General features: G+C 38.4%; 1 protein-coding gene across 1 annotated transcript in view; it reads right to left on the reverse strand.

Moving 5' to 3' along the window:
• Positions 1-704: 704 nt before the first annotated feature.
• The window catches only part of LOC135214700 (uncharacterized), a 42,674-nt gene continuing 30,075 nt past the window's right edge, over positions 705-13,303 (reverse strand). The window contains exon 7 of the mRNA XM_064249034.1: positions 705-3,633. The gene's annotated coding sequence lies outside the window, so the exon portion shown is untranslated. The remainder of the gene's footprint in view (positions 3,634-13,303) is intronic.

Raw genomic sequence — 13,303 nt, forward strand, 5'->3', positions numbered from 1 at the left:
AGTTTTCTCCTTCGTTAATATATTTTCACTTTACTGTTTCATTTTCACTTCATTCCTTATGACTAACAATATCCCAGACTTTAGCACTACAGTTCTGTGCATTTCAATGTACTGCCTTCTCTTCAGGATTCCTCAGTGGTTGTGCTGTGATTGGCAGTCTCTTTGCCAAATTTTTATTTTACCTTTCATAAAAGAATCAGGCAGTCTCCAGGTTACGACAGGGGTTCCGTTCTTGAGACGCGTCGTAAGCCGAAATTCATTGTAAGCCGGAACATCGTAAAAAATCCTAAGAAAACCTTACATTTAATGCTTTGGGTGCATTGAAAACTATGTAAACTGCTTTCTTATAGCATTTTTCATAAAAAAAAACTGCAAATATTGATTACTTAGCATTTTTGGTGTCATATTTCATCTGCCAGATCAGCGTTGTAGGCGTGGTAACCCTGGAAATAATGTCTGATGAATATAATTGAGAAGCGCCTTAACTTCAGAACGTCGTAAGCCGAACCCGTCGTAACCCGGGGCCTGCCTGTACAGTCAATTCCTGAGTGAGCCCTGCATGTTTAGTGTTGATACACTGGTCTCAAACAAATAGAATAATACCACAAACTGGGTCACCATTTAACTCGTACATCAGCTGTGAGGCGAGAGCCCACTAAACCTCTTCTATAAAATTTTTCAAGTAACAGGTATAAACAAAACAATTTTTAGCATTTATAAAACCATCTATTCTACAGTTTTCACCTTGATCTTCGTCTAGAAACAAAGTAAAAACCTTTGATGGGCAGACGTAAATTTTAGTGGTATTCTCCGGTAAGGCAGCTTTACATTGTCATTCTAGATTTACAATAATCTTTTAAATGACTACAAAAATTTCCTTGTAAGGAATTATATACATAAAATATATCTATAAATGATTTAGAGGTAAAATATATTACACAGTATACTCAAGCATTACAAGTTTTAAAATATAACATGAAAGCAACAGAATATTTTCAAATATCTTGTGTTTAAATACACTATCAACTTACAAGTCTACACAAATGAGGTCAAGTCTTAACAGTACATAGCACCATCTTAGTATGAGCTCAAGCAGCCAAGTAATCTAGTTTTCATGTGCTTTACTACATCCAGTCACACTGAATGTAACTAAAGAAAATTTACAATATAGTATTGTACATATTTTACAAACTGAGTAAATACTTTCCATATTTACAACAACTGCCTTCACTCTATCAGGAAACTGATGAAACATTCAACGCTATTGTTTCTTCAAATTTTGTTGGGAAATATTGACGAATCAAGTAAATGGTTGCATATAAACTCTCTAGCAACAAACATACACTTAACAATATTTTCCTAATTTGGTTTGGGGGTAGATTCTGAGGTATCAAACAACAAATGCCAATGACAATACAGTATTAAAATACATCAGACGCAGACGCAATTATTAAAAAAATATACAGAAATATCACTACCAATACACATAAGTAATTCAAACCTGCTGAAAAACACCAATGCCTACAGAGGTACATTACTGTCAATGCCTTTTGCTTTACAGCAATCAACAGTGATGCAAAATGTCTCTATTGATTTACAGTTATGAAGGAAAATATAGAATTTCTTGAAATTTACAAATTTAAGAATAATTCATTAATAACAGGTTGCAGACTGCTACGTTGTAAATTAGGTGACCTTGGTAATGGACCCACTCAAATCTTTCTTGTCAAGCAAATAAATTTGCTTCTTTTAGTCCTTGCCTTTTAAGACCCTAAGAGCTGAGCCCTGTGATCTGGTAAATTACTTTAACCCCTACGTACTTGACATCCTGCACAGCAGATGCCTTCCAATTTTTCAGGCTCTCTTCCTCCCACCCACACCCCCAACACATGTGCAAGTATGCACATATACACACACACACACACACAACACACACACCAAGGTATTATGTTAGAGAGAAGAGTAATGATTCATTACGCCAGATTATTAATACGTACCTTAAATAGTTCAATCAGAGTGCACTCTTCACATTGAATCATACAGCTGGCATGAAAGGTTGTTCTTAATGAATGAATATGTTAGATCCTATTTAAGATTAATCATATCAACCTTCCACGTATAATGTTTCGTTGGTTTTCAACCTTGTTTCAATACAAATATGGAGGTTTTTTCAATACAAGTATGGAGGTTTATCATCATCAAAACACCTTTGAATGATAACAAAAGCAAAAACACTACTAAAAGATATATGGGGTAGGTTTATGTCAGAAGCAATATGAATTCAACAGTACGTTTAACAGTATTGCCACTTGCTGTATGTTCTACAAAATCCCTGGGTTACCCTAATGTTCTAGTCATCCATTCATTCATTCTGTTGCAGTTTTCTTTACTCAATAACTCTGGTAATCTATTCTGCAAGACTATGCCCTATCACAAGGAGGTATGTAATTATAGTATGCTTGTATTTATATTTAGTGCCCACTTCAGCAATTAAAATCCAAACCATGTCTAATCAACAGTGCCCTGATCCCAGGTATTCCCTTGGGTCATGTTCTACATGATCTAATGTATATCTTGAGTTTGTAGTTCTTTTTATTTCAGTATTATACTTAGTTCTCAGGAGAGAAAGCTCGAGTTTAAGCAGTCTTTGGACAAGTTTTATTCTGTGTATTTATTTTATCTAATCAGTCATGTACTAAGTGTTTGAACTTTAATTTGCAATTTAATATTATTTTCAATTCTTTGGTGCTAATTCTTGGGGGTCAGGAACATAAACCTAATAACTATTAAATTCCATGTTACGTATATGTATACATACACTACATAATTCCTTGTGTCATATCTAATTATAACTTATCTATTACTTCATAAAATGAAAAGATGCTAATATCCATAATTTTGCTTGAAAGTCAGACTGGTAATCATTTGCCAAATTTCTGAGAGAGGTGACAGGGGGCAAACAAGCTAACCATCATACTATATTGAGTGATCAAGATAACAAATTTTGCTGACTTTTTATGGTATGTGGCATTTTCAACACCTGTGATATGTCAACAGGTACTGGGATACATACTGAAACTACATAACAATCATTATTAGATACTTAAAAACACTCCCTATATAAGATTTTGATGCATGTAGTTGGTGAAATGTGCATAAAAAACAAAAAAACTCAAATATAATCTTAACCACTGATTATTCTAAAAGATGCCTTGGAACAAGTCTTGACTAATACTGTATAATTTACTTTGGTCATTCATTCTAAGTATTAGATACTTTCACGAAAATAAATAAGCTCTCTGTTATGCTCTGATATCAAAATAGTCTGTACTCTTCATAAAGGCACAAGCTTTCTCTAATAATTCTTGTAAGACAAACAAACAAAATAGTACTTGTTTATTACAATAGATATCCCAAGGAAAATCAAGATATCAATAAATTCTATAATAGGAAAGTGGGAAGGGAATATCAATATACCAGAAATGGTTTTACAGGTCAACATAATCCTTACTGCTGAAATGGTAGTACAGTACAGTAATATTACCACAGATTACAAAAATGAGTACTATTCACTCCTTATTTTCTTCCAATCTTCTCCATGAATTTTTTTGTGTTCTGGTTTCTCAATGTATACTGCAAAATAAAAAAAACTTTTCTTATTATAACATTTGGTAGTGTATAAACATTTTGCTATAAATGTCATGGGGTAGATATTCTGGCAACCAATGAAGAAGAGTAAATTATCTTCAGTTTTAAAAGTTGTGACTAATCAACATCCAGAGCTAAAGGCTTTCCATTATGGTAAGTGATGTTTATTTTGTTCTGACCCAGTATGAATGGCATGTAACATGACAGTATGTTTACATGATATACCAGAATTATTATATCTAAATTCAAGTAAAGTATCCACAAATTATTCACAGATCATTATGTAAATGAAGTGGCTATCTATCAAATAACATTACACAACATTGACAGAACAGTAACACTATCTTTTCTTAACAATAATAATATTAATTACAGCATAATAATAATAACTACTGCCCACAAGGATAATTACCATATATTTCTGTGTATAAGACCTTTAAATCCTACAATTCAACCTTAAAAATTGGGGATTGTCTTACTCTACAATTCTAAAAATTAAACCTTGAATTCTAAGATGTGTATCAGTTGGCTAGCCTCGGCCTTGATGCGATAACCACCAACATACATGAAGTTTCACATTATGAAATAAACTGATAATAAAGGTAATAAAACTATTTTTACCTTATATATTTTTGGCATGTATCATAACAAATAGCCTATTTGAGGATTTCTATAGCAATGAAACCAACTTTTATCTAAACGACCTCAGCTGAGAAACTGTAAACTTGTTGTGCTCACAGTAACATTTATCTTTCGGTAACCTTTCAGAAATTTTAATGATAGTGTAAAAGGTAGTAATAACATTTAGGATAACATAATATTAATTTTTCATTAAAAGTTTCTCATACATATCACAAGATTCTCACATATGCTACCACCTTAGGGATTCCAGTCTGGTTCTGGTGAGTTGACTTCAGCTTCATCGTCGCTATCATACAAATCATCTTCAGTACTATCTATCAATGGCATTTTAAAAATATTTTTAAGACACTCTCTATTCTCACGTCCCCCATGCTTTTATAACAAAATCGCAGTGAACATAAAGTGAGGCAGCAAACAAAGCTATTTGTGGCTGTATAGAACAATTCAGTCATTTGAACAATAATTGTGTACGAATTATCATTCATTATTGTATTGTTATTAGCGGTTGTTACAGAATGGCGAAGAAACATACAAAACAATGGTTTCCCTTTTAGGCAACATATGTATGAAAAACATGATATAGAATTGGCTTTGTTAAACCCAGCTCTGATACCTTACAAAAGGAATGTATCCCTGAATTAAGTTCCATTTGGCAACTAAAGACGGTGATTATATTGGGAAAACGCGATCAACTGATTATTTCAAGACGGTAAACAAAACCAGAATGCAAATGCCGCATCATTGCTCTGTTCATATGTTGTAATATGATAATACATGCAATATGATTAGATACAATAAAACTAGTTTTATTAAAATTAGTTATCATCATTCTCAATGCAACTATTATTCAAATTTTGCAAGTGGATACCTATCAGTACAACAACCTAACCGAGGCAGTAGTCTCTCTCTCTCTCTCTCTCTCTCTCTCTCTCTCTCTCTCTCTCTCTCTCTCTCTCTCTCTCTCTCTCTCTCTCTCTCTCCATTTCATCGACTGTAATACTAATGTTACTCCTGCATCCCCACTAAAAAATTCCAATTTTTAGAATTCTGGATAAAGCAATTGTAAACCTGTACTGACATAAACAACTGAACTGAGAAACAGCTGACATCATTTACTGTAACTATCAAGTGTTTATTAAGAGCTCTGTTAAAATTGTCAAGTTGTTAAACACTGCCAATTCTTAATGTTGGCTTCCCAAAATACATTTTTGTTTATCTCTCATGCAGTGAAGATCTCAAGAACGAATACTAATAATAAATTAAAACTGCAGTTATAGTCATGGCTGAATTAAAGCGAATAATGGCCAGCCAAACTTCTTTAATTATCTCTGAATTATATCTCCTCTAACAACTAATGGCAATGAAGATATCGATAATACTCAATCAGGCAAGATTCTGAGAATGTATACAAGATTATCAACTGCAAATGGTGTACATGATGTTTATATTCTGTATTACAGTAACAATATGATAATAGTAATAGTAATAGTGTAACTGGATACAAGCAAAACAACCTGTATACGTATAAGTCATCATTATTATAAATATAGTTGTCCTGTTTATGTTTTGCAAAGAATCACTTTACTCCAAAAAACATTTTGGTTTTGTACTATGATCTTTTACCTCTTCTTATTTAAAGGTCATCTTATACACAAAAATATACGGTGGTAAAATGTTGGAATCCTAGAAACAGTATTGCTTCATAAGTGCACCTGAGGGTGAGCTCTGTTGACAAGATCAGGGTCAGGTTTGGAACTCAGAAGCCTCCTGAAGATTCTTACACTTATGTAAGAGCATAACATTCTCTCGAAAATGCCACAGTAACTTGGCTTGCTGAGCTTCTGGAGGTAAGGGGCTGTCTGTTTCTATCAGACTCTCAACAGTGCAAGGACGAAGTTCTCCTGCTAGCTGAATGTTTCCTATCCAGAGACAGGGGCCAAGTTGAGTAGACTGGTGGTACTGGCTTGACCGCATGAAACACAACTGGACGAGCTGGAAATAGTCCTCATGACGTGGGCTAAGACAGAGTACTACTGAAAATGTTCAATGATACTCCTGCCAGCCAGGCCAGTGGTTAATCAGTCACTGTCCCCAAGAGATTGGGAAAAGCGCTCACTTGAAGCCCTAGGATGCACATCCTGTATTGCTGGCTAGCAAACAATCTATTCTGAATCTGGAATGAAGTCTAAAATTTGCGAAGACCATGAACATGGGCTATTTGTAAGTGAGAGGTTTATTTTAAAATGTAATTTCTATAATAAAATAAAAATTTTCATGATAAAATTTATCATTTGGATACTTACCTACTGTTAAAATTAGCTCATATCTCCACGCCGATAGGCGAGTCGACATTTAAAACAAAAGAAAAAACGATCGCTTGGCTGACTCGGAAGACTGTACAACAAATGTACCTTCATGCTCCCCAAAAAACCAACACCCGGGATTAAAATAAAAGAGCCTAAACGATTGCTCTTTCTTTCGATTCAGGGAAAGACTTTACCTGCTATTACTAGAGGGTTAAGGGCTTTGCAGTTTTCAAACGCAATTTCTACATCTTTAAGATAATGAGCAGCAAAAACTGAATTACAATTCAACTGAGCTGCATTAATTACATCCTCAAGAGACAAATTCTTTAAAAAACTAAAAGAAGTAGCAACTGCTCTTACACTATGCATATTTGCCTTCAATAAAGGTAAGATATCTGGGTTTAGTTTCTCATGTACTAGTCTTATTAATTAAATGCTTAACAAAAAAAGACATTGCATTCTTAGATAAAGGAGTGTTAGGTTTTCTAACACAACAAAATAAATTATTAACTCTGCCCCCTCACAGGTTTTAATCTATCTAAATAAATTTTAATAGCTCTAACCGGACAGAGGAGGGCTTCTTCTTCTTTCCCAACCAATGAGGTCAAATTTGGAATTCTTATCGTTCTAGGTAGAAGTTTAGCCTTGACATCATTCTTAGCCCTGAACAAGGGCATAAATGATAAAATAGCATCTCCTCTACAAAAGCCTACCTTATTGGAGAATGCTTGTAACTCGCTTACTCTTTTGGCTTTCGCTAGCGTTACCAAAAAGAGCGTCTTCATGGTTAGAAACTTCAAAGAAGCAGATTCCAAAGGTTCGAATGGATCTGCAGATAAGAACTTTAGCACTACATCCAAGTTCCATGAAAGAGATTGATACTGAACTTTTGGGGCTTCAATTTCAAACAATCTCAACGCCTCCTTAAGATCTGGATCGTTAGAAATATCTAATTGTACATGCCGTAGCACTGATGACAGCATGGATCTATATCCTTGAATAGCAGCTACAGAAAGCTTCTTACTATATCTAAGATATTGAAAGAACTTTATTATGTTGTTTACAGAGGTACGGGTGCTGGACATCCCTCTACAACGACACTAGGAGCAGTTCACAACCCATTGTCTTTGATACAAGGCCAAGGTTGTTGCTCGTCTTGATTTAAGGATAGACTCCCGAGATACTTTAGAAAACCCTCTCGCTCCAAGGAGACGGTCAAGTCTCCAAGCGGTTAAGTGTAGCACGCGGAGGCTTTGGTGGAACCGCTTGGACTTTGGTTGTCTGAGTAGATCCTTCCTTAAAGGAAGGACACAAGGGAGATCCACTGAAAGAGCAAGAAGGTCCGGAAACCATTCTCTCTCAGGCCACCACGGAGCTACTAGTGTCATTCTGCAGTGATTCGATTCTTGAAACTTGTTCAGTACTTTTCTTATTATTGCAAATGGAGGAAAAGCATATGCATCTAGGTTGGACCAATCCTGAAGAGATGCATCTACTGCCCAAGCCTGAGGGTCCTGGCATGGAGAGCAATACACTGGGAGTTTCTTGTTCATTGCTGTTGCTAATAAGTCCACATTTGGAGCTCCCCATAGACTCCACAGCGACTGGCAGACTTGCAGATGTAAAGACCATTCCATGGGTAGGACTTGTCCCTTCCTGCTCAATTGATCTGCCAAGACATTTGTTCTTCCCTGGTATGAACTGTGGAACCAATACTATGTTCCTGGCTTCCGCCCAAAGAAACAACTTCTCCACTATCAGAAACATTGACTTTGATCTTGTTCCGCCCTGGTTTCTGATGTACGCCAAAGAGGTAGTATTGTCTGAAAATACTGCTATTACCTTTCCTCTGACTATCTGTTCGCACTGAAGGAGCGACTTCCATACTGCCAACAGTTCTAGATTGTTTATGTGCAACTCCCTCTCTTGCAGTGACCATACCCCAGACATCTAATGGCCTCCCAGGCAAGCTCCCCAGCCTGTCATTGAGGCGTCTGAAAACAAGGTTAGGTCTGGGCTCACTACTCTTAGGGATGACCCTGTTCCCAGTCTTTGATGATCCTTCCACCATGCTAACGTCTCCCAAAGACTTATTGGGACTGAAATTAAATGGGAGTCTGGCAGGGACTTCCTGTCCCAAGATTCTCTCAAGTAGAGTTGGATTGGTCGCATCCTGAGCCTTGCTAGACTGACAAATCAGAGCAGACTTCTGAAATTTATCAATATGCCAAGTGACTGCGCCAGGCAAAGTAACAGATCCTTGGCCCTCAGAATTCCCTTGAAAGAGTTGGCCAACATTAGCCAGTCGTCTAAATAGAGCAGAATTCTCACTCCCAACAAATGACACCATCCCCCTACTGGTGCCAAAATCCTCGTGAATACCTGTGGTGCTGTGCACAGGCCGAAGCAAAGAGATCTGAATTGAAATGTCTTCCCTGCAAAGACAAAGGGCAGGAACTTGCAAGACTGAGGATTTATCGGAATGTGGAAATAAGCATCTTACATGTCCACCGACATCATCCAGTCGTTCTTCTGTACTGCCGCTAGTACTGTGCTGGGTGATTCCATGGAGAATGGGGTTAGAAGAATGAATGTGTTGAGTCTCGGCACATCCAGTACTGGACGCCACCCTCCAGATGCTTTGGGCACCAGAAAAAGATGGTTGCAAAACCCAGGCGAGTTTCCTGACACCTGCTCTATTGCTTTCTTCTCTAGTAATGATACTGAAATTTTCCCTGGTGATGACGATAAGCTGGAAGAGCAATTGGAGACGACAACAGAGGAGGAGGAGACAGAAACGGAATTTTGTAGCCTTCCTTCAGTACCTCCACCACCCAAGGTTCTACTCCTAAGTCTCTCCAAACATGCCAGAAGATCTGCAGTCAACCTCCTACTGGAACCTGAGGGCATAAAGATTCATTTCTTTCTAAGAAACTTAGCAGTTTTGTTTTTATTGGACCCTGGTAAGGACCTACGAAAGGGCTTAGTAGCTGAAGACTGTTGAGATGAGGAAGGACAAATTTTTGCCGGAGGGCCAGACGGCAAAGAAGGAGCAAGTCTTTTGTTCCCCACTTTAAAAGATTGTCTGATAAATTCCCTATTTTCCTGTACGGAAATATCCTCCCATAGAGGAGGATATTCTGAATCCATCTCCCTTAATAGAGATGGATTCAGAAGGCGGTTCACAGGGGAACCCAAAATTGCAGCCATCTTCTGAGAAGGAGAGACCTTGGTCGAAAGATAAGAGCACAATTGTTCTCTTTTCTTCAAGATCGAATTAGAGAAAGCATGAGAACATTCGCCTGCCGCATCTGAAATAGCCTTATCCAGGCAAGACAAAAAATCTAAAGACTCTTCCCAAGATTTGATACCCGCTGGCGTCAGAAAGTCTTAAAGCTGACGCAGAGAAGTGGCAGTAGTACTTAGTGAAAGTTCCGCAAAAGACAAAACTTCAATACTTCTAAACAAAGATTTGGACAAAGCCTCTGCCTCTGTAGTAGACCAAAGCACCTTGCCCGTCTCAAGAGCGCTTCTTTTCATAGGATTGAGACACGCAAGGAAATCAGCATCGTCGACCGAGGACGGTTTCAGCGCCGGCAATGAGCCTGTGTTGTAATAATCGATCCTAAGCGATTTAAAAAACCCCGGAATACTAGAGCTGGCAGACTTACCAGAAGCTTTGTGCACCAGCAGACGAGATATTTCGTCAAAACGTCCTCTAATTGAAGGCGAAAGCTTAGGTTTCTTCAAAGACTTCATGGGAGTTGAAATGCTGGAAGACAATAACGACCTAGTCTCTACAGAATCTCTTTCCTCCACCAAATGAGGATAAAGAGAAGCGCAACACTCCAGTAAACGCCGAAAGACCGAAGGGGACTCTTCCGACTCGAGATCTTCTTCTGCCAGTTGCGGATTCGAGACAACAGCAGTCGACTCCTCACAACAAAAATTTGGTTCGATAGGCGAAAAGCCTCCGGGAGAAGTAGTCTGCAGTTGTCTACTAGCGTCGACACCAGTCAGCCTAGTCGAAGCAGAGGGGATACCCGTCGGCAAAGAAAATGGAACTTGTAAGAGAGTCTGAGAAGATTCGTAGACACTGAACTGTACCACTTCGTCCGAATGCGTCTCAAGCGGCTTGGGAACGATCCCAGACGACACATCTTTAAAGAATAAAGCATTTAGAATAGCATCTAGTTTGGAAACAACAGCAGAATCTGTAACCATAGAAGGAAGAGAAAGAGAGACAGTAGAGTCCACCTGAGACTCTCCAACAGTAGAAGACCTAGGAATAGAAGGGAAAGATTTAGAATGAGACATAGAAGCAGACAAAATAGGTTCAACAATTGATTGAGTCAATGTAAAAGAATTAGAACAACCCGCTACGGAGATATCATTATTAATAAACTCTAAATCTAAATTCTTACTCTTGTAGGTTCTAGAAACCTCATTGCTAGCTCTAGATGAAGGCGATGTCAAAATACTGTGCGAAGACTTCCGCCTACCGAAACGATCTTTCGTTGAACGCGTTAAGCGTGACTGCGCGTGAGAGCATGAAAAAGGAGAGGTAGGAGTCGGAGGGCACAGAACCCCATCGCCCCGAGAACCGACCCGGTTCCCTGGCAGCGGACTTTCCCAACTGTCGCAGGGCAGTCCTAGGCTTGGGCTACATACGGGCGAGGGCACCGACACCTTACCTCTACAAGGGGAACACGAAAAAGAACGTTCACTATGGAGGGACTCGGAACGGTTTGTTATCATAAATTCAGTTAAACTTTTAACGGAATCTAAAATAAGACTTACATCCTGTTCAAGTTTCTCGATACCCCTTTCCTGAACCGAAAGGGGAGCGGAAGTCGGAGCTACAGAGGAAACGCTAGAACTATCATTATCAGAATTAGGCCTAGTATAGGAAAAATCCGTAATTTGAGTAGGGTTAATAGCAGACGAAGGCTCAACAGGAATGGGAGAAAAGATAGTTTTATGCCCTGACCTAATTAACTGCTTCCACAGTGTAGCTGCTTCCCTTCTTTTCCTATTTCTAATACTTTTGAGCATAATATCCTTAGGCCAATCCTTGCATTCCTCACACCTAATCTCTAGATCACACTCTGTACCCCTGCAGCTGGTACAAACATTATGTTGATCTATCTCAAATTTAGGCATTCTTGTTACACAATAATCATTCCTACATAACCTAATATTGGTTGACTTGCTTCCGGTGGAAGACATCCTAGGATGATTAAATTTACAGTACCGTGATTGAAGAAATACAGCCAAGATTCACCAAATACCAACATACGCCTATACCTAATGGCGGCAAGGAGAATTCTGTCTAGAGCTAAAACATTCGAACACACCTGGTGGAGAACAGGTGAAACTAGACAGTCTTCCGGGTCAGCCAAGCGATCGTTTTTTCTTTTGTTTTAAATGCAGACTCGCCTATCGGCATGGAGATATGAGCTAACTTTAACAGTAGGTAAGATTCATCTCAAATAATTAAATTTTACTGCATACTTACTAAACAATTTTACAGCTGTAGGTTTCCTGCGCCGCAGACCAAATTCAAACTTCGCAATGGTGCCACCATTACTGACGTAGATGACATGGTCTCCCCCAAAACTCGGGGGAGGAATGGGTAAAACAGACCAGGTGTAGTCAATTCGTTCTTCCCAACCAACCACCTGTGGGGAGGAGGGAGGGCTTTAATTAATAACTGATCAGCAGTGTCTCACCGAACAATTATACGGTTGATTACCCATTGCAAGGATAGGAGGCTCTGGATGCATGCTTAATTAAAAAATATAACAGGATTCTAGTAAAAAGACAAAAGTCACCACTGTTAGTCCTTCTTGTACCTTACCTTGTAAGAGAGCTACTGCAGGAGAATACTGCCTCTGGTCGGTGCACATCTTACATAGCAGAAAGCTTGGGTTTATTTCTAATGAGTGCCTCTACATGTAGTGGGATACCTTCATAGTCATGGCAGTTCACAGTTGACTTAGCAAAAGTAAAATAAGATATTGCCCTTGGTCTGAGAAAAGACCAGATGTAACATAAGGAAGAAAATAAGAACCAAATGCTGTCATGTACACCAAATAAAAACCTTTATCAACCGTACTAGGAAAAAATGAACTGGTGAGTACTCCAGGTACATGGTACCCCAAGACTTCCATTGACTCAACAAAATTGATACAAGGCGAATAAAACTTACCCCCATATCATTTCTATTAAAACCACTCCTGCTACTGATAGAGGGCTGAGAGAATTACAATCCTCAAAAACTGTTTCAATCTCTTTCAAGTAATGTAAAGCATAAACTGATTTAGACCTCCAAAAAGTAATTTGAGGGATAGCGGAAAGCAATAAGTTGTGACGGAACACTCGGGAAGTCGCTACTGCTTGGACTTCGTGTGCCTTGACTTTTAGGAAGGGCAAATCAACATCTTTAGCTTGAGAATGAGCCTCAATAATTAACTCTCAAAAAGGAGGAGATAGCATTTTTTGAGAGGGGACAAGAGGGATTTTTAACCGAGTACCACAAACAGGAAGACTGCCCTCTTATTTTCTCTGTTCTATGCAGGTAACATCTTAGCGTCCACACACGGCATAAGAGCCTTTCCTCTTCCTCTGGGCCTAGTATATCCATAAACTTCTTGAGAATGAAACAGAGTGGCCAAGGATCAGATGGATTCTCATTCTTAGCGAGA

Source organism: Macrobrachium nipponense, chromosome 19 (genome assembly GCF_015104395.2).
Source record: "Macrobrachium nipponense isolate FS-2020 chromosome 19, ASM1510439v2, whole genome shotgun sequence".
NCBI classification, from domain to species: Eukaryota; Metazoa; Arthropoda; class Malacostraca; order Decapoda; family Palaemonidae; genus Macrobrachium; species Macrobrachium nipponense.